Raw genomic sequence first — 23,637 nt, forward strand, 5'->3', positions numbered from 1 at the left:
CAACACACCCAATTTCATCAAACAGACCCTGAAAGACCTAAAAGCATATATTAACACCAACACAGTGGTTGTGGGAGACTTTAACACCCCATTATCATCAATAGATAGGTCATCCAAACAAAAACTCAATAAAGAAATCCTAGATCTAAAATATACAATAGATCAAATGGACCTAGTTGATGTCTACAGAACATTTCATCCAACTCCTACACAATATACATTCTTCTCAGCAGCCCATGGAACCTTCTCCAAAATAGATCATATCCTGGGGCACAAAACAGCCTCAGCAAATATAAGAAAATAGAAATTATACCATGCATACTATCTGACCACAGTGCAGTAAAAGTAGAACTCAACAACAAAAGTAAAGACAAAAAACATGCAAACAGCTGGAAACTGAATAACTCATTACTTAATGAACAATGGATCATTGATGAAATAAAAGAGGAAATTAAAAAGTTCTTGGAAGTCAATGAAAATGAAAACACAACCTACCGGAACCTATGGGACACAGCAAAGGCAGTCCTGAGAGGAAAGTTTATAGCCATGACTGCATATATTAAAAAGACTGAGAGATCCCAAATCAATGACCTAGTGATACATCTCAAACTCCTAGAAAAACAAGAACAAGCAAATCCCAAAACAAATAGGAGAGAAATAATAAAAATTAGAGCTGAAATCAATGAAATAGAAACCAAAAGAACCATACAAAGAATTAATGAAACAAAAAGTTGGTTCTTTGGAAAAATAAACAAGAACAACAGATCCCTGGCAAACCTGACTAAAATGAGGAGAGAAAAAATTCCAAATTAGTAGAATCACGAATGCAAAAGGGGGGATAACAACAAACACCATGGAAGTCCAGGGAATCATCAGAGACTACTTCAAGAACCTATATTCAAATAAATTCGGAAATCTTAAAGAAATGGACAGATTTCTAGATACATATGATCATCCAAAACTAATCCAAGAGGACATTAATAGATCTTTAACACAAAATGAAATTGAAGCAGCAATCAAGAGTCTCCCCAAAAAGAAAAGTCCAGGACCTGATGGATTCTCTGCTGAATTCTATCAGACCTTTAAAGAAGAACTGATACCAACCCTCCTTAAACTGTTCCATGAAACAGAAAGCGAAGGAAAACTGCCAAACACATTTTATGAAGCCAGTATTACACTTATCCCAAAACCAGGCAAAGACACCTCCAAAAAGGAGAACTATAGGCCAATCTCCTTAATGAACAGTGATGCAAAAATCCTCAACAAAATAATGGCAAACCGAATTCAGCAACACATCAAAAAGATTATTCACCACGACCAGGTAGGCTTCATCCCAGGGATGCAGGGGTGGTTCAACATACGAAAATCAATAAACGTAATAAACCACATTCACAGAAGCAAAGACAAAAACCACTTGATCATCTCAATAGATGCAGAAAAAGCCTTTGATAAGATCCAACATCATTTCATGATAAAAGCTCTAAGAAAACTAGGAATAGAAGGAAAGTACCTCAACATTATAAAAGCTATATATGACAAACCTACAGCCAGCATTATACTTAACGGAGAAAAACTGAAACCATTCCCTCCAAAATCAGGAACCAGACAAGGATGCCCACTATCTCCACTCCTATTCAACATAGTACTGGAATTCCTAGCCAGAGCAATTAGGCAAGAAGAAGGAATAAAAGGAATACAAATAGGTAAAGTAACTGTCAAAATATCTCTATTTACAGACGACATGATCCTATACCTTAAAGACCCAAAAAACTCTACTCAGAAGCTTCTAGACACCATCAATAGCTATAGTAAGGTAGCAGGATATAAAATCAACATAGAAAAATCATTAGCATTTCTATACACTAATAATGAACAAACTGAGAAATATATGAAAACAATTCCATTTACAATAGCCTCAAAAAAAATCAAATACCTAGGTGTAAACCTAACAAAAGATGTGAAAGACCTCTACAAGGAAAACTGTACACTTCTGAAGAAAGAGATTGAGGAAGACTATAGAAAGTGGAGAGATCTCCCATGCTCATGGATTGGTAGAATCAACATAGTAAAAATGCCGATACTCCCGAAAGTAATCTACATGTTTAATGCAATTCCCATCAAAATTCCAATGACATTCATTAAAGAGATTGAAAAATCTGTGAAATTTATATGGAAACACAAGAGGCCACGAATAGCCAAGGCAATACTCAGTCAAAAGAACAATGCAGGAGGTATCACAATACCTGACTTCAAACTATATTACAAAGCAATAGCAATAAAAACAGCATGGTACTGGCACAAAAACAGACATGAAGACCAGTGGAACAGAATAGAGGATCCAGATATGAAGCCACACAACTATAACCAACTTGTCTTTGACAAAGGAGCTAAAAATATACGATGGAGAAATAGCAGCCTCTTCAACAAAAACTGCTGGGAAAACTGGTTAGCAGTCTGCAAAAAACTGAAACTAGATCCATGTATATCACTCTATACCAAGATTAACTGAAAATGGATCAAGGACCTTAATATCAGACCCCAAATTCTAAAGTTGATACAGGAAAGAGTAGGAAATACTCTGGAGTTGGTAGGTATAGGTAAGAACTTTCTCAACGAAACCCCAGCAGCACAGCAACTAAGAGATAGCATAGATAAATGGGACTTCATAAAACTAAAAAGCTTCTGCTCAACAAAAGAAATGGTCTCTAAACTGAAGAGAACACCCACAGAGTGGGAGAAAATATTTGCCAGCTACACATCAGACAAAGGACTGATAACCAGAATATATAGGGGAACTTAAAAAACTAAATTCTCCCAAAATTAATGAACCAATAAAGAAATGGGCAAGTGAACTAAACAGAACTTTCTCAAAAGAAGAAATTCAAATGGCCAGAAAACACATGAAAAAATGCTCACCATCTCTAGCAATAAAGGAAATGCAAATTAAAACCACACTAAGATTCCACCTCACCCGTTAGAATAGCCATCATTAGCAACACCACCAACAACAGGTGTTGGCGAGGATGCGGGGAAAAAGGAACCCTCTTACACTGTTGGTGGGAATGTAGACTAGTACAACCACTCTGGAAAAAAATTTGGAGGCTACTTAAAAAGTTAGACATTGATCTACCATAAGATCCAGCAATACCACTCTTGGGGATATACCCAAAAGACTGTTACTCCAGAGGCACCCGCACATCCATGTTTATTGCGGCACTATTCACAATAGCCAAGTTATGGAAACAGCCAAGATGCCCCAGCACTGACGAATGGATTAAGAAAATGTGGTATCTATACACAATGGAATTTTATGCAGCCATGAAGAAGAACGAAATGTTATCATTCGCTGGTAAATGGATGGAATTGGATAACATCATTCTGAGTGAGGTTGGCCTGGCCCAAAAGACCAAAAATCGTATGTTCTCCCTCATATGTGGACATTAGATCAAGGGCAAACACAACAAGGGGATTGGACTATGAGCACATGATAAAAGCGAGAGCACACAAGGGAGGGGTGAGGATAGGTAAGACACCTAAAAAACTAGCTAGCATTTGTTGCCCTCAATGCAGAGAAGCTAAAGCAGATACCTTAAAAGCAACTGAGGCCTATAGGAAAAGGGGACCAGGAACTAGAGAAAAGGTTAGATCAAAAAGAATTAACCTAGAAGGTAACACCCACGCACAGGAAATCAATGTGAGTCAATGCCCTGTATAGCTATTCTTATCTCAACCAGCAAAAACCCTTGTTCCTTCCTGTTATTGCTTATACTCTCTCTTCAACAAAATTAGAGATAAGGGCAAAATAGTTTCTACCAGGTAGCGAGGAGGTAAGGGGGCAGGGGTAAGGCAGGGGTTGGGGGAAAGGGGAAGAAATGACCCAAACATTGTATGCACATATGAATTAAAAAAAAAGAAACTGTGTTATATATACACAATGGAGTATTACTCAGCCATAAAGAAGAATGAGTAGGTTGTTTGCTGGTAAATGGACACAACTGGGCAGCATCTTGTTAAGTGAAGAAGCCTGGCTCAAAAGGTCGAAGGTTATATGTTTTCCCTCATATGTGGAAGCTAGACCCCTAAGATAAATGTATGTACAAATACAGATGTGGGATCTTATAATATACAAATTTATAGGAACATGATTGTATTAATGGGTCTGTCTGAGGGGACTAGGGCAGGAGAGGGTATGAGAATGTTAGAGAGTGAAAAATATTGGAACATTGCATCTGTGTATGAAGATAATACAAAACAGTGCACTGTAAGCTGTTGAATAATAGGGGAGAAGGGTGAAAGAGAAGTACTGGGGGGGGGGGTAAATCTGAATTACCTGTCTGAAATACCAGAGTGAAATCTCCTTAATCTTTCAATATACACCTTAAAAAATGAAGAACAAGAAGGTAAAACAGGTCTTTTTCAGGGGTGGGTACCCATTGGTGGAGGGGTGGGCACAAGGAAAGGGAGAAGGAGGGTGAATATGGTGGATGTATTTTGTATTCATATATGAAAATAGAAGAATGACACTTGCTAAGAAGTGGGGAGGGGTGAATGTAAGGTATATTGTAGGCACATATGTAAATGTCACAAGGTCTCCCCTGTACAGCTGTTATAACCTAGTAGGAAGTAATAATTCCATACATGTATGCAACACGTAATGAAATACCAAGCTAATTAGCAATCCCGTGTCTTCAAATAGTCTAATTTCTACATGCTGGGAACTGTCAAGCCTTCTCTCTTCCAGTTATTTGAAATTTATAGCTATTTCTTATACACTCTAGCACCCTAACCCTACTGAACATCAGAAATACTTACCCCTTGTGTTTTGCTCCTCCTTTTTCCTCTCTCTGCCTTCTCTCTCTCTCGGCCTTGTGAAAACCCTTTCCTTCTTTCTACTGCTATTGATCAACTTTTTTTTTTTTAGCTTTCTTTAAAAAGTAAAAATATGAGCTCTTTGTGTTTGTGTACCTGGATTATTTCACATAACAGGATGCCCTCCAGTTTCACCCATGTTGCAGCAAGCGGCAGGATTTTAAGCTGTGTTTTTGGATGGATGATCCCCAATTGTATATGGGGAGCGTTGTTTTTGTCCACTCAGCTGTTGGGTGTGGTTCTCTCCTTATTCTGGCTGTTGCAAACATTGCTGCAACAATTGTAGGCGTGCCCGTTTCTGTTGGATATAGCGGTTCCAGTTCCTCTGGATAAAGTCCCAAGAGTGGGCTAGCTGGTTCCATAATGACTAGACTAATTTATATTCCCACTGGCAGTGTCTGAAGGCTCCACTTTTTGTGCGTCTTCATGAGTCTTTTTTGTCTTTTTCGTAATAGTCATCGCACTGAGACAGTGGTGTATCATTGAGGTTTGATTTATTTTAGCAATGTCGGGCACTTTTTCATAGACCTGCTGCCCGCTTGTTTTTATTCTTTTGAGAAATGTCTGCTTAGACAACTTGCTCATTTTTAAACCAGAATATTTGCTTTCTTGGTACTGAGACGTTTGGGTCCCTCATATATTCTGGATAGTAACCCTTTACCAGATGTTTGCAAGTATTTTCTCCCTTCTGTAGGTGTGTCTTCACTCAGTGGGCTGTTTCCTTTCATGTACAGAAACTCTTAGTTTGATGTAAGTCCAGTTGCCAGTTTTTGGTTCCTGTATTTTTGGGGTCCTATCAAAAACCATTGCCCATAACTGTGCTTTGAAGTGTTTCCCATATACTCTCTTCTAGTAGTTTGACAGTTTGGGGTCTTAAATTTAGATTCTTCATCCATTTTGAGTTGATTTTTATATATGGTAAATGTCAGGGGTCTAGTTTCATGCTTGTGCAGTTACATATCCAGCTTTCCTAGCTCAATTTATTGCAGAGACTGTTCTTTCTCCAATGTAAATTCTTGGTGCTTTGTCAAAACTCAGTCGTCTGTAAATACGTGGATTAATTTCTGAGTTCTCTACTCTGACCTGTTGGTGTAACTGTGTGTGAGTATGCCAGTACCATGCTGCTTTGATTGCTATAGCTTTGAATTGTGTTTTGAAGTCCGGTATTGTGATGGTCCCAGATTCTTTCTTTTCCTCAGGATTGCTTTGGCCATTTTAAGTGTTCTGCAGTTGCATATGAAGTTTGTGATGGTGTTTTTTGAGTTCTGTGAAGAATGCCATTTGTGTCCGATGGATATTCCATTGAATCTGTAGATCCTTCGAGGGTAGTTTGGGCACTTTAAGAATAGTAATTCTTCCAGTCAATGAGCATGGAATGCCTGCTCATGTCTTATGTGCCTTCTGTATTTTTCCATTGGTAGTTCATGGTTTTCATTGCAGAGATGGTTAAATCTTGGTTAACTTTACACCCACATTTTAACTGGATATTGTGAGAGGAATTGCTTTCTTGACTTCATTTTCATCCAGCAATTGTTAGCACACATACAAACTATGCTATTTTCTTATATGTTGATTTTTTAAAATTCTACAACTTTACTGAATTATTTTAATCAGCTGCCATAGTTTTTTGGTGTTATCTTTAGGATTTTCTACATTTAGGATTATGTCACCTTCAAGTTGAATTATTTGGCTTTCTCCTTTCCAAAGTGGATACCTTCACGTCTTTTCCCTTGCCTCTTTAGTCTGGTTAAGACTTTCAGTCTTATGTTGAAAGGGAAAGAGTAATGAAAGTGGATGCATCAATTTACTGCAGATGTTACATGATGTTAGTTGTGGGTTTGTGCTACAAATTCAAATTTCATAGAATTTTTTCTCAGTATCTATTGCAATATTCAGGGGATTTTGTCCTTCATTGTGTTGGTGATGTATTTCATTTAGTGATTTGGCAGGCATTGAATAATCCTTGCATCCTTGGAATTGATCCGTTTAATTATGGAGTATAATCTTTGGACGTGCAGTTGGAATAGGTTTGGAAGAGTTTTCTTGAGAAATTTCATATCCATTTTCATCTCACTTATTGGCCTGCAGCATTCTTTTTTTGTTGTGTATTTGCCTTGTTTTGGTATCAGGCTAATACTGGCCTCATGGAATGAGTCTGCCAGAATTCCCTCCTTTTTGGTTTTCTGGACTAGTTTGAGAAGAATAGGGTATCAGTTCCTCTGTAAAAGTTTTGTAATATTCAGCGGTGAAGCTCTCAGGTCCTGGTATTTTCTCTGTTACAAGGTATTTTTAAAAATTACTTACTCAATCTCATAGATCGTTACTGGTCTACTCAGGTTTTCTATGGCTGCATGATTCAGTTTTAGTAGGATATCTGCATCTAGAAATCCATTCATTTCTTGTAGATTTTCTACTTTGTGGGCATATAGTTGTTTATAGTGTCCCCCTAGTGGCCATTTTATCTGGGGACATAGGTTGTAACATCAACTGATTGCATTTGGGTCTTCTATTTTCTCCAGTAGCTTAACTGAAGTCTTATCTGTCAGGTTTGATCATCTTTTTCAAAGCCAACCCCCATTTCATTGATCACTTGCATTTTATTCAGTAACTATGTTATTTATTTCTCCCCTGATTTAGCTTTACTTGTACTAATTTGTGGTTTTACTTGTTTTTGAATTTCTAGTTCTTTAGGTTGCATCATTTGCTTGTTTATTTGAAACCTCCCTTTATATTTAAGTCATTACTGAAGTAAACTTCCTTCTTAGCTCTGAATTTGCTGTTTCTCACAGGCGTTAGTTTGTGTGTCCATTGTCATTTGTATCAAGAACTTTCTAAATATCCCTTTTTATTTCTTCATTGATACATTGACAATTAAAGAACATGTTCTTTTGTTTCCAAATATTTGTACAATTTTTGTTGTTCCTCTTGTTTTGCTCTAGTTTTATTCCATTGTGTTCAGAAGAGGAATGTGCTATGGTTTCTGGATGAACTGTCCACTGATGAAACTGAAGTCAACAACTATTATTGTAATGCAACCTATCTACTTATCTTTGCTTTATATAACTGAATGCTATAATTTTGGCGGCATATGCATTTATAATTATTATTTCTTTTTTGTTTAGCTAATCCCTTTACCTCTACCTAGTTTCCTTATTTTATTTTATCTGGTCTATCTACCTATTGGTAGCTACTGTCATTTGCTTTTCCTTTCCATTTATGTGGCTTATCACTTCCTAATGCAAATTAGCTGTGGTGAGATCTTACCTATTAGCGATTACCTTAAATATAAATGGATTGAATTCTCCAGTTTTTTAATTTCTTTTATTCATATGTGCATACAATGTTTGGGTCATTTCTTCCCCCGTCCCCCGCCCCCTCCCTTACCTACTCAACCCCCTCCCTCTCCCCCCACCCCCTCGCTACCAGGCAGAAACTATTTTGCCCTTATCTCTAATTTTGTTGTAGAGAGAGTATAAGCAATAATAGGAAGGAACAAGGGTTTTTGCTGGTTGAGGTAAGGATAGCTATACAGGGCATTGACTCACATTGATTTCCTGTGCGTGGGTGTTACCTTCTAGGTTAATTCTTTTTGATCTAACCTTTTCTCTAGTTCCTGGTCCCTTTCACCTATTGGCCTCAGTTGCTTTTAAGGTATCTGCTTTAGTTTCTCTGTGTTAAGGGCAACAAATGCTAGCTAATTTTTTAGGTGTCTTACCTATCCTCACCCCTCCCTTGTGTGCTCTCGCTTTTATCTTGTGATCAAAGTCCAATCCCCTTGTTGTGTTTGCCCTTGATCTAATGTCCACATATGAGGGAGAACATATGATTTTTGGTCTTTTGGGCCAGGCTAACCTCACTCAGGATGATGTTCTCCAATTCCATCCATTTACCAGCGAATGATAACATTTCGTTCTTCTTTATGGCTGCATAAAATTCCATTGTGTATAGATACCTTCAAAGTTGGAGAAAATATGTGCACACCATACATCTGATAAATGTTTAACATTTAGAATATTCCAAAACTCAATAGGAAAGAAATAGATAGCTTGATTAAAATTTGTCAATAGCTCTAAATAGACATTCTCCAAAGAAGATATACAAGTGACCATTACATATTTGAAAAAACACACATCATTGATCATCAAGGAAATGCAAGTCAAAACCGCAATAAGAATTTTACCTCGCTTTAGCAAGAATGGCTGTTATCAAAAACACTAAAGATAACAAGGGCTGGGAAGAAAGTGGATTAAAGAGAACACTCGCACATTGTTTCTGGGAATGTATGCTACTAAATCCATTATGGAAACTAGATGATGGTTCCTTGAAACATTAAAAATAGGACTATGATACAATACACCCAGAAATTCCACTACTTGGTGTATCTCCAAAAGAAATGATAATCAGATGAGATTGGATGCATTCAGTGTGGTATGGCCATGGATAAGAAATGATATCAGTATGTCAAAGAGACATCTGTATGCCTATGTTCATTGCAGAACTATTGACAATAACCATGCTATTGACACAACTCAGGTGTCTATCAACTCATGAATGGAGAAAGAACAATGAAATCCAGAGGATTGTTTTTAGTGATAATTTCATAATACTTTGAAAACTGGAAAATCTAGAAGAAATTGATACATTTTTATGGCATATGACCTATCAAAACCAGTTAAAAAGATCTATAACAAGGAATGAAATTGAAGCAGTGATCAAGAGTCTCCCAACAAAAAAGAACTCAGGACTGGGTGGATTCACTGATAATTGCTACCAGATCTTTAAAGAAGAACTAACACCAATGCTCCTCAAACTATTCCATGAAATAGAAAGGGAAGGAATTCTACCAAACTCCTTCTATGAAGCCAATATTACCCTGATACTCAAACTGGATAAACACACAACAAGAGATGGTGAACAAGGTGCAGGAGTCTTTTAGAACACCAATGGACAAGAACAGAAAAGAATCACTCTGTTCTATTACAGTTAAAACATTAAATGTACAGAAGAAGGAAAGAATATTGTAAGCTGCAAGAGAGAAGTGAGAAGGAAAATACAAAGGCAAACCCATCAGAATAACAGCAGATTCCACAACAGAAACTCTAAGAGCAAGTAGGGCATGGAATGATGCCTTTCAAGCTCTGAAAGAAAATAACTGCCAACCTAGTTTATTATAACCAGCAAACATATCCTTCATGACTGAAGGAGAAAAAAAAAACCTTCTGTGATAAACACTAAAGGAATTCATGACCACTAACCAGCTTAAAGGAATCCTAGACACAGAAGGCGATGAAAAACATAACAGCAAAAATATGGGGAAAAACATATCTCACTAGATGAGTAGATAAGCAAATGAGGATTAAGAAAGCATCAAATATTTTAAAATATAACAAGTGGCAGGAATTACTGCACACCTTCAATAATAATTCTGAATGTTAATGGTTTCAATTCTCCAAGGAAAAGGCACAGATTGACAAATTGGATTATGAAAAAGACCCAATTATTTTTACCTACAAGAAATGCATTTCACTGGCAAAGATAAACATAGGCTTGAAGTGAAAAGATAGAAAAAGATTTTTCCAAGCAAATAGAAACCCAAAGCAAATAGGAGTAGTGATATTTCATATCTGACAAATCAGACTTCAAGCCAAAATTAGAGGAGACAAAGAAGGTAACTTCATTTAAATAAAGAGAACAATCCATAAAGAGAACACACTGGCAAACATAAATGCACTGAACATAGGCATACCAACATCATAAAAACAAACACTACTTGACCTAACAGCTTGATAGACCCCAACACAAAAATAGTGGGTGACTTCAGTACTGCACACTCCATCCATAGATTGGTCATTACAATAAAAAACCAACAAAGAAATTTCAGAATTAACACTATAAGCCATATGGACTTAACAGACATCTACAGAATATTCCACCCAACAGCCAAAGAATACACATTTTGCTTAGCAGTCCATAGAACTTACTCCAAAACAGATCATATTTTGAGACAGAAAGCAAGTCTTAACAATAAAAACATTGAAATAGCTTCCTGTATTTTGTCAAGCCACAATGGAATAAGACTAGAAATAAAAAACAAGAGAAACCACAGAAAATATTCAAACATATAGAGACTTAATGACACACTTTTGAGTGATTTGTGGATCATAGTAGAAACAAGGGGGAAAAAAACTTCCTGGAATCAAATGAAATTGAAAACACAATTTTCTAGAAACTTTGGGACATAGAAAAGGCAGCGTTTGCTAGTAGGAAAGTTTATAGCTATGAGTTCCTATATTTAAAAAAAAATCAATGATATTGTAAATTAACAACCTAATGATGCACTTCAAACTTTTAGAAAAGCAAGAAGTCAAATCCCAAACCTACAAATGGATAGAAATAATAAAGGTCAGGGCAGAAATTAATGAACCTGAAATAGAGACTAAAAGAACAAAACTAAAAGAACAGTCAATGAAACAAAGACTTGAGTCTTGGAAAAGATAAACGAGAATTAAAAACCCTTAGCCAAGCTAACTAAAAAAAGAGAGAAAACCCAAATTCATATAGTTAGAGATAAAAGGGAAGATTACACCAAATATCAATGAAATTCAGGGGATGATTAAGTAATACTTCAAAAACATATTCCAACACACTGGAAATCCAGAAGAAATGGATAAATTTGCAGACCCATATGACTAGTCAAAATTGAACCAAGAGCGTATAAAACACCCAAACAGAGCTATAGAGAGCAATCAAATTGAAGCAGCAGTAAAGAGTCTCCCAACAAAGAAAAGCCCAGGACCAGATGTAGGCATTGCTGAATTCTATCAGACTTTTAAAGAGGAACTAACATCAGTGCTCCCCAGACTAATCCATAAAATAGAAAAGGAAGTATCACCACAAATTCATTCTATGAAGGTACTATTACCCTAATCCCAAACTGGGAAAACATACAACAAAAATAAAGGAAAACTGTAGACCAATCTTCTTGAGGAACAGCTATAAACATTCTCAACAAAATACTTGCAAACTGAATGCAACACCACACTGAAAGGCTCATACACCATGATCAAGCTGGTTATATTGCACAGATGCGCGCGACGGAGCGCACGACCTTGCGCGGGACGCAGCGCCACCCTCGCCGGTTCAGCGGCACACTCGGGACCTCCGGCGACTCCGCGCGCGCACGATGCCCCTGGGCCACCAGCCACAGCGGAAGCGGCAGCCAGTCGCGGGGACCGCCACCGCCGTCGGGTTCCTCCGGGAGGAACCCTCAGCACCCCGCAACCCGCACCGGCGCTGTCCAGACCCAGGCCACGAAGCAGATTCTCGGGGTGATCATAAGAAACTTCGGAACCTGGAGATTTTTGATGTCTAAAGATGTCAGTTCTCTCCCTCGTTACCCTTCCAACCTGCGGAAACACGAATTCACGCTGACCATTCCCACCTTGATCACGTAATGGAATCTTTGTTAACACAATCTTCCCATCCCAGGATGTCTTTGGACACACTTGAACTTCATCATCAAGGTGCTCACAGGGAGGAGTAGCCTGAAAGGGTCTCTGTGACACCTCCAACCACTGGGTCCCAGCAAACCAAGAGTATAGGACTTGTCAGTCCCCTCCCAGTACCCACATGGAAAGGTACATTTAAGGTGAAGACAAGTCTGGTGGGGGCGGCAGATGCTCTGCCATTCACGGACAAGCTCAGAAAGCAGGAGCCAGTAAATCCTTCTCGCTCACACTCCTCTCTCTCTTCACTTCACTGCTCAGCTGATGCTCATCCCTCAGCCTCCCTCCTCTGACTATGAGGTTTAATAAACATTCGTCAGATGTGTCACCCAAAGTTTACTCCTGGTTCATTGCTAGCGCAAAAGGAACACCTCTCCAGCTCCAAAACCCTGACCAGATAATAGGCATTTTCAGCATAGTGAGGACATAGTGGCTGCTCCTCAGCACTAAGGAGTCCAGGGCCACAAATGACTTCCCTTTGGGAAAAAGGATGCCCAAACCAGGGTCTCAGGTCATAGGAGTTCCCTATGACTGGCTGCTTAATCCCTTTCTTTCTTCTCCTTTTGGGTCACAGGAAACCAAGTAAATGTACCACAGTAGGCAACATCTCTTCTATGCCTGCTGACGCACTATAATCAGCCACTGTACAGGGAAGCATTAGTCCTTGGGGATCGCAAAAATTCGTTCTTCTTTTTTTTCCTCCCTCAAGTGTTGGCATTGGATCTACTTAAAGTTTGGTTTCTAGACTGGGATATTACTCTCATTGGCTGTATAAGCTTGGACCTCACACAGCTAACATTTAACACCCTTAGGATCATTTTTCCCCTATCCCCCCTGTAACCGAAAAGGATGATTTATTACTGAAATACAGCCTGGCCTACATTTCTGACTGCTCTCTGATTTAATGCAATCATGTTCTACGTTCTTTCAGCTTCCCATTAGTCTGCATTCATAAGTGCTGATTTCATGCAATTGTCTTATGTGTCATTTTGTCTGTTAGTCTGACTGTCAGCTTTTGTCTATAATGACTGATGTAATAAAGGGTAAAACTCTGATGGCTACTCTACCATTCTTATTACAGATTGATCTATGGTTGCATCTTCTGAATTGAAAAAACATGACAAATGCCCCCTGTGGCACTCCCTGGGTAACTCCAAGTGGTTAGAGTCTTAATGTGTGTATTGAGGGTGACTAAACCCATAACACAGGTCTCAAAAGGCATCCCATCAAAAGAACATACCCAATATTGGGCTCATAAGAACCTTAGCTGTTCTTCTAGAAGGTGCACCTAAGGTGTAGTCATCTCACACTGTGAGCTAACCCACCCACCTTGGTGTTGGGTTTTCTGACACAGAAAAGTGATATGTGGCTCATTAGCGGCTTTCTTAGAAGGAGTTTTCATTAAGCAGCACTCCCTAATGACCTCCAAGAGTTTCCTAGTGCACCCTCTTGCTCAGCCACCAAGATGAGCCATAACAAAACGAGCCCTGAAACAACTTGACTGGACAACTCATGGCCACTTCTTTTTTTAATTGAAAATATTTTAGTTCATTCTTATTGAGTTACTTCTTTATTCTGTTCCTATTCAGGAACTGGGAAAAGCAATGAGGAGAGTCATTTTCTTGCATGTTTCTTCTCAGGGTGGAGGGGAAGAACAGGGCTACCACTTCTCTACTAAATGCTCAAGGTCCTCTTATGTGCACCTCAGTTGACATTCTTGTTTTGGGTGTCCATGTATTTTTATTGTATATGCGAGCATCTCTCTGACTACAAATAGAGACTTTTACCTCTAAGACTAACTCTGTTTTTGTTTTTCCTCCTCTTCCACTCCCTCTTCTAAGAAACTTTCTAACAAACTTATTCAAGGCAATTTTCACAATCCAGTTCTAGTTGACACGCACACAATCAAGTGTTAACTATCAAAGAAATTTGGGACTAAGAAGTATAAAAGAACCTTTACAACACAAACAGCAACGAGGGTTAAGAATTACCACAAATTTTGATTTTTTCATATAAACAGGAGATCTTAATTAGTTTCATGTGTCATGAATATCATTTGGATTTAGCACTCCAGTTGAAATTGAAAATTATGTTTTCCTACACTATTCAGTTTTATTGGTAAAATTTACACTTATGCTCCTTTGGACATTATATTATGTGGTGTGCTTACATAATAATATTTCTCATAAAGAGTTCTATTCAAATTGTCTTATAAATTAGTAAGCTCTTAGGTCAAATTTGCCTAAATCCCTTTTAGCTCTTAGGATGTAAATAACTCTTCAACAAATAGGTTAATTTAAATTTATAATAAAATAAAATATAGGATTAATTGCACCTGTTTTTCCTCTGTTTATATTTACAACAGATACCTTTTAAGATGCAATGCCCATCATTTGCTGTGTTTCAAATACAGCTTCCTGTGTCTTCATTAAGATATAGCTATTTTCTTCTATTAAGGCCAAAAATTACCTAAATTCAAAAACTTTGCAAGAAAGGGTTATTTCAAATTATTTATTTTTAAAAAGGCAAAAAAAATCCAGCAAATAAGAAAAATATAAAAATTTATAGCAATGAAAACATTATTTTAGCAAAAATGCTAAAAATGATTTAAAATAAAGAAGGATTCTTTCCAATAAAAATATACAGATAAGGACAAATGCAACAGGTTAAAATATGTCACAGGTAGATTTATAAATGATGAGACATAAAAATAACTGGTGTATCTATGATTCAGTTGACTATAATTAAAGATTATTTTAGTGGATATATTAGAACATTTCCATGAAGGTAAAAATATGAAAATATACTAATGGAGACTTCTGGAATGCCATTAAAAGACCAAACTATTAATTATAGAAGAAGGACAGTAGGTGCAAAAATAAAAGCATAGAAAACATATTCAATAAAGTAATAGCTTTACAGAAAGATTATCACCCTGCTACTGGAGACTTTTATCCAGGGTATATTATAATTAAAACATTATGTATACAGGATAAGGAAGGAATATTGAAATGTACAAGAGAAAATTGCCAAGTAATCTATAAAGGCAAACCCATCATAATAACAGCAGATTCTCAACAGAAACTTTAAAAGTAAGGAGGACAAGGAACGATGTATTTCAAATCCTGAAAGAAAATAACTGCCAACCTAGATAACTGAACCCAGCAAAGTTATACTTCTTAATTGAAGGAACATTAAAACTTTCCATGATAAACTAAAGCTAAAGAAATTCATGATCACTAAACTAGCACTTCAGAAGATACTGAAAGTAATCTTATACACAGAAGAGGAAGTTGCACATCACCAGGAAAATAGAGGAAAGAAGAAATCTCACTAGATGAGAAGATAACAAATGAGGAATAGGAAAGAAACACTACAAAAACAACAAAATGCCATGAATTACTGTATACTTTTCAATAATTATTGCAAAAAAGGCAAAGAACATTACTTCACACTGATAAAAGGAACAATCCATCACGTGGACATAGCACTTATAAAAATACATGCCACCAAACATTGGTGTTCTTAATTTTAGAAAACAAACACTTCTGGACATAAAAGCCTTGATAAACCCCCAACACAATAATGGTGACTTTAATACCTAACTATCCCCAACAGACAGGTCATCCAGACAAAACAACATCAACTAGGAAACTTCAGAATTAAATGACACTGTACATTAATGGACTTAACAGACATCTATGGAATATTCCACCTAACAGCAACAGAATACATATTCTTCTCAACAGTCAGTGGAAAGTTCTCCCAAATAGATTATATTTTAGGACATAAAGCAAGTTATAAAAATGTAAGAAAATAGAAATAACCTCCTGCATTTTAACAGATCACAATAGAATGAAACTAGAAATGAATAAGGGAAACTACAAAAATATTCAAAAACATGGGGAATGAACAATTCACTTTTGAATGATCAGCAAGTCAATGAAGAAGTAGGAGGAGAAATTTTAAGAATTCCTAGAATCAAATAACAAGAAACACAACTTGCCAGAACATTTGGGACACAGGAAAGGTGGTATTAAGAGAAAAATTTATAGCTATGAATGCCTACATTAAGAAATCAGAGAGATCGCACATAAATAACCTCATGATGCACCTCAAGCACTTAGAAAAACAAGAATAAGAAAACCCAAAAGCATTAGAGGGAAAGAGATAATAAAGATTAAGGAACATGTTATAAAAATGGAGATTAAAAGAACACCACAAATAACTTTTCTTTGAAAAGATAAGTAATATTGATAAACTGCTAGACAAACTAACCAAAAGAAAGAGGGAGAGGACCCCCATAAACAAAATTAGAAATGAGAAAGGGGATGTCACCACAAATACCAGTGAAATTCAGAGAATCATTAGGGAATACTTTAATTTTTTATATACTAATAAATTGGAAAATCTAGAAGAAATGGATACATCTGGCCTGCCAAAATTAAACAACAGGATATAATTCATATAAACAGAAATATAGTGAGATGAGCAATGAGGTTAAAGCAGTAATAAAGAGTTTCCTATCAAGTTGGATTGAATACTGAATTCCACCAGACTTTCAAAGGAGAGCTATAAAGTAGAAAACTCATTCAATGAAGCCAGTATTACTTGATACCACAACCAGATAAGGACATGATATAAAAGAAAATTATAGACCAATAATTTCCTTGATGAACATAGATGAAAGTATTCTCATAAAATACTTGCTAACTGAATCCAACAACACACCATGATCAAGTTGGTTTCATTCCAATGATGCAAGAGTGGTTCAACACACACAAATCAATAATCAAAACACAGCAAATAAGAGAATAAAGGGCAAAAATCACAGGATCATCTCAAGAGATGTAGAAAATGCCTTTGACAAAACTCAACGTCCCTTTATGATAAAAGCGCTGGAGAAACTAGGAATAGAAGGAACAAACCTGAACATAATACAGACTATGTATGATAAACATATAGAAACATCATACTAAATAAGGAAAAACTGAAACCATTTCCTGTAAGATCAGGTACAAGAAAAAAGGGTGCCTGCTCCCATTCTATTCAACAAAGTGCTTGAATTCTTAGCCACAGCAATAAGGAAGAAAAAGGAAAAAAACAGGTATGAATAGTAAAGGATGAAGACAAATAATTCTTATTTACAGATGATATGATCCTATACTGAGAAGACCCTAAAGACTCTCTCTAAAAACTCTTAGACCTGATAATCATTTTTGGTAAAAGAGAAGAGCACAAAATCAACATATAAAAGTCAGTAGCTTTTCAATATACCAATGACAAACTGGCTGAGAAAGAAATCAGAAAAATTCCATTCACAATAGCCTCAAAAAAATTGAATAACTAGGAATAAACCCAGCTATTGAGGTGAAAGAGTTCTACAAAGTGGAGAAGTCATAAAACTTTAAGAAGAGAAATTGAAAAGGATCCTACAATATGGCAACATCTCCCATGTCATGGACTGGTAGAATGAACACTATGAAAATGACTGTACTACTAAAAGCAATCTATAGTCAGTTAAATCTCCAAAAAATTCAAATCAATCAGTTCAAACACTCAACTGTCAAACACAAAGAGAATTATAAGAGAAAAAGAAGCAAAGAATACATGACAGAGAAGGATCAGCAGTATCATTTCCTGTGCTGAACGAAAAAGAACCTGCCAACCAAGGGCACTGTACCCCTCACAGCGTCCTTCACAATTTCAGAGAGATACTTTCCCAGACACAAAACTTGAGGCAAAGCATCACCAGCAGGAAGGAAGGAAGGAAGGAAGGAAGGAAGGAAGGAAGGAAGGAAGGAAGGAAGGAAGGAAGGGAGGGAGGGAGGGAAGGAAGAAAGAAAGGAAAGAAAGAAAGAAAGAAAGAAAGAAAGAAAGAAAGAAAGAAAGAAAGAAAGAAAGAAAGAAAGAAAGAAAGAAGAAAGAAAGAAAGAAAGAAAGAAAGAAAGAAAGAAAGAAAGAAAGAAAGAAAGAAAGAGAAGGAAGAAAGAAAGAGAAAGAAGAAAGAAAGAGAAAGAAGGGAGGAAGGAAGAAAGAAAGAAAAGAAAGGAAGGAAGAAAGAGAAAGAAGGGAGGAAGGAAGAAAGAAAGAAAAGAAAGGAAGGGAGAAAGAAAGAAAGGAAAGGAAAGAAGGAAGAAAAGGAAGAAAGAAAAGGAAGGAAGAAAGAAAGAGAAGGAAGGAAGAAGAAGGAAAGAAAGAAAAGGAGAAGGAAGGAAGGAAGGAAGGGAGGAAGGAAGGAAGGAAGGAAGGGAGGGAGGAAGAGAGGAAGGGAGGAAGGAAGGAAGGAAAGAAAAATATGACAGTCCATATCCTTAATGAGCAAAGATTCAAGCATCCTCAACAAAATACAAGCAGTCTAATTCAACAGCACGCTGACGGTAATCACCGCCATCAAGAGGGAGTCATTCAACAGCATGCAAGAATGGAACAGTCAGTAACTGTGATTGGGCACCTTGACAACACTGAGGACCTTACTGCATGGGTCACCTCTGTGTGAAGTTGAAACCAGAGTTTTGAGCCCAAGGCTCAAACTCCTGAGATCCCATATGCCAGGTCCAGGACCCGCCCCTGAACCCCAAATCAAGAGGCCTGGTGAAGGCAGAGAAAGGAGGTTTATGACACAGCTCGGGACATGCGTGGGAAGAGGCAGAAGAAGCACTCAGCCCGTCTTCAGCCATCTTTGGGGTACACTATGAGCTACAGGTTTAAGTAGACAAAGAACTGGGGCGGGGGACAAAGGACAGTCCCAGTCACAGGTGTGTTCTGGTTGGTCATCTTCTCAGTCCTTGGTCTGGGAGAGGTCCCAGGAGTTGCTATCGAGTCATTGTCACCTGGCAGGTGGTCTATACTATTGGGGGTGGTTTCCATCCCCTGTCCTGAAGAGGTTATCAGTTCTGTCTTTCCTGGAATATGAGGTAATTACAATATGACTGCAGAGAGAATGGCTTAGAGCAAAGACAGATAGAAAATAGAGGAGAGACGCCATGCTTTTCTCCTGCTTTTAGTTAATTTGTGGGTCTGGGTAAGGAGTTGGTGCTTTTCAGCAAAAGCAGTTTAAGCCCCTCTTACAAAGTCAGTTGTCTTGCCTGTTTATTGAGCATTCTTCAGATGCCAGCCTGGGGATGTAATCCCCACCCTCCAGTCAGCTCTGGTATAGAAGGACAGAATTCCACATAGGCCTACTGTCTGGTGGGGTCACCATGGAGAGCTGTGCATACCCTGAGTCTGCCTGGAGAAGAGACAGACTTTTCTAAACAATGTGCTGTCTCAAATTCATTTCTGTAGATGATATTGCAAAGGTGTCCTATGTGCTCCCCAGGTCAGAAGCAAGTGTTTAGAGTTTGTGTTTCTGTGTCCTTCCTCTCCAGTGAGGAGGAGGTTTGGGGACCATGGGTAGGTGGGGGCAGGTAGCTGAGAGCCACTCACCCCTTTCAACTTCCTTCCTCTGAACCCCAATAGAATTGAGACTTGGGGACCGGAGAGTAACTAAAATGGATTTCTAATTAGTATGGTGCTGGTATTACACACGTTGCTAATACTGATTGAACATCAATTACATGCCAACCACTGAGCCACAGACGCTTTGGTGACAAGTCATTTGACACACAGGACGGCCTTAGGGAGTGTTTTAACTCTGAGGTACGGAAGCCTTGAGGGGATATTAGGCTGTCCTGAGTCACACTCAAGAAGCATCTGGTGTCCGAGCCAGCCCTTGTTAGGGAAACTGAGCAGGGACATTGAAAGTCACATTTTCCGTTTTCTGCAGTGACTGTGACTCCACTTGAGGTGCAGATAGAGAGGTGTAGTACTGCCATTTGAGAAGTCCTCAGAGCCCCCGACGTGGGAGGTGGCCATAGAGGTGGCTGACTCCGCGACATGACCTCCAGTGAACCTCACACTCTTGCATATGGCTGCTGGACACCTCTTGGCCCCTGAGGATCTGCTTGTTGAGTTCTACAAGCTGAGGGAAAATATGCCACTGATGGAAGGAGCACTGAGAGGCTGTTCGTGTCCTCACTAGAGAGCAGTGTGCTCAGGAAGTCATTTGTGACCCTGCTGTCAGTCTTTGCCCACCAGATCTGCGACTTGTGACCACTAGGGGACAGTAGTTACCACAAGTAACAAAACAGCAAAGTTGATTTCATTCTGTGATTTCAGCCTTTCCCTATCAGCTATTATTTGAACCCTGCTAGGAAATCCCCCATGAAAAGCATCTCCGAGGGGAGGAGAGGCCTGCGGTGGCGGGGAGCCGGGACACGGAGGAGATGCTAAGTAAGAAACAGGAGTTCCAGGAGGAGAAGATCGAACAGGAGCTAACGGCCGCCAGGAAGCCCAGCACCAAACACAAGTGCGCTGCCCTCCGGGCACTGAAGCCAAGGAGAGCTATGGGGAAACAGCTGGCGCAGATTGATGGCACCCTTTCAACCACTGAGTTCCAGCGGGAGGCCCTGGAGGACGCCAACACCAACACCCAGGGGCTCGAGAACATGGGCTCTGCCGCCAGGGCCATGAAGGCGGCCCACGACAACATGGCCATCGACCAAGTTGATGAGTTAATGCGGGACATTGCTGGCCAGCAGGGACTTGCAGAGGAGATTTCTACGGCTTTCTCGAAACCTGTAGGCTTTGGAGAAGAGTTTGATGAGGATGAGCTCATGGCAGAATTAGAAGAACTAGAACGGGAGGAACTAGACAGGAATTTGCTGGAGATCAGTGGACCCGAAACAGTCCCTCTACCAAATGTTCCCTCTATCGCACTACCATCCAAACCCGCCAAGAAGAAGGAAGAGGAAGACGATGCTATGAAGGAATTGGAGAACTGGGCTGGATCCATGTCACTGGGTCAGTGCCAACTGGGCCCAGACAGACTCTGGTGGCCTGCGTGGCGGGCAGCGATTGCGTGGCAGGGCAGGCAGGACGCTGGGCAGGTAGCCTCCATCGCTCACCTCTGACTCCAAAGTAGGAGGCTGCATCACTGCTCACCCTGGCATAGCATGGTCTGCACCCAGCCGGGCAGGTGGGTGGGTGGGAGGTGCCTGCTGTTTATAATGTTGAATTTCTGTAAAATAAACTGTATTTGCAAATCCAACATTGAGCTTCTGGACCACGCTAACTCCACTGCTGACTCCTCAATGGACAAGGCCGACCATTTGCAGTGGAAATGATCTGAAAATGTAACCTCTGTCCTTTTAAGTCAGTTGACTGTCGCATGTCTCTTTGTGAGACTTGTATGGTACTGGCAGAAAAGTCATTTTCTACTTATCCTTAGCTGTAATAATGCGTCTGGTTTGGGCTTTCTCCAGAGCTGTGTTTCTGTCCATCACCCGTGTACTGACCCCTGTGTCTTCTTCCACCCTGGCCCTCCTCATACCCACCTCCCTGGTCTTTTGGAGTTTGTGACACTGATTTGAAATGGATGTGTTCTCTTGAGAGCAAGTGAGATTGTTAGAATTAAATTCCAGCTATACAGTGTTCTAACACAGCTCTAAGGTCCTTGTTGCTGTTTGTGATAACTGACAGATAACTCATTGGAAACGTGCATACATTTATATTCAGATGAAATTATGGTTTGCACTATCTATTAAATATCTTGATTAATGTCCAAAAAAAAAAAAAAACCATCTCCGAGGTGCAGGAATGACAGTCACTTACCAAATATTACCTGCCTTCCTGGGCGAGCTTGAACCCACGGGCCACTAACCAGGCCCACTCCTGTCAGATGGTGGCCCTGGACACCGTGAGATGGACACACTCATATTCCTGGGGATCCCAAAGGTCTTGGGATACTTGAACAGTGATCTGGAGATCAATATGCTGAGAGGGCAGCCCTACCTCTTCCTCCTCACCTTCCAGTTCGTCAAGTTTTATACCTTTACAGTCAGAGCAGCATACAGAAACTTCGTTCCCTCTTGCTGTCCTTCCTCCTTGCCTTGTACCTAACCCTGTCCCAGTCATCCACTTGTCCCCTCCTTGCTCTGTCCTTTGGATAGTCCCATTATCCAAGTCCTGAGTCTTAATTCTTTGGTCCTTAAATAAAACCTTTGGGTTTTGATCACCATTTTTTTTTAAGTTAGACTAGCCAGGTGTCATCATTGTTTCTTTGGTAACTTCCAATGTCTGTTATTACCAATGGTTCCACGTGGTGGACTTCTGCCCATGGAACCCCTCTTGATGCATTTGTTCACTGAATCTTTATGGAACACTCGCCCTGGGTTGGGCTGAGCCACAGCCCTGAGTCACAGCCCTGGGGCAGACAGGTGACTTCTGCCTTCTTCATGTGTTGGAGAGGTCAACAGGCCACAAAGAAACAAGAGCACATACGGGGGGAACTACCTGCAAACCAGTGCTACGATTACTATTTACATAAGCTTTTCCTTAAACTCTCATTTTGCACTTCCTAAAGTGTATTGATTTCGTTCAGACCCTTACCTTTACTGGAAAAGCAGTAGCACTGCCACAGGTAAAAACAAACGCAGTGAACAGCCAACAGCGTGACGAAAAGCAACTCCACTTCCTTTTCTTAAAGGGGGAAATAGGATGAATTTTAGAAATGCTAACATTACTGCCACAAATTCAGACTTGCTGTTAGAACAACTGAAACACCTGCAAAAGGATTTCTATTTATTCATTCATTTTGGTGGTACTGGGGTTTGAGCTCAGAGCCTTGGGTTTGCAAGGAAGGCACTCTACCACTTGAGCCATGCTTACAGTCCCCTTTTTGCATTGGTTATTTTTGAGTTTGGGTTTGTTTTTTTCCCCAAGCTGGTATGGACCTCCATCTTCCCATTGGTGCTTCTACACCTAGCTGAGATGACAGGCATGTACTACCACACTCAGCTTTTATTGGTTAAGATGGGGGGTCTCCCGAACTTTTGGTCCTGGTTGACCTCAAACCACGATGGTCTTAATCTCTGCCTCCAAAGTAACTAAGATTATAGATTTGAGCCACCAGGCCTGACTAAGAGGACTTTTAAAAAATGATTTAGTGTTTTTCAGTGCCGCGATCTATTCATGCCTAAAATCATTTGGATTTAACCTAAAATAAACACACGTACAAGAGAGAGTTCCAGCTACTGGGGAGGATCTCAGTCTGAGGCTGACCCCAGGAGAAAAAGTGAGACTCTATCTGAAAAATAACTAAGGCAAAAAGGGCTGGAGGTGTGGTTCAAGTGGTGGTGCATGAGACCCTGAATTCAATTCGCAAAGCCATAAAAAGAGAGAGAGAGAGAGAGAGAGAGCAAACTCAGAGAGACGACACAGC

At 39.3% G+C, this 23,637-nt stretch overlaps 1 pseudogene; it reads left to right on the forward strand.

Moving 5' to 3' along the window:
* The first annotated feature begins 11,954 nt into the window (after positions 1 to 11,954).
* On the forward strand, positions 11,955 to 21,943 carry LOC141415518 (charged multivesicular body protein 4b pseudogene; annotated as a pseudogene).
* Positions 21,944 to 23,637: the final 1,694 nt, after the last annotated feature.

Source organism: Castor canadensis, chromosome 13, assembly GCF_047511655.1.
Source record: "Castor canadensis chromosome 13, mCasCan1.hap1v2, whole genome shotgun sequence".
In the NCBI taxonomy this organism is placed as follows: domain Eukaryota; kingdom Metazoa; phylum Chordata; class Mammalia; order Rodentia; family Castoridae; genus Castor; species Castor canadensis.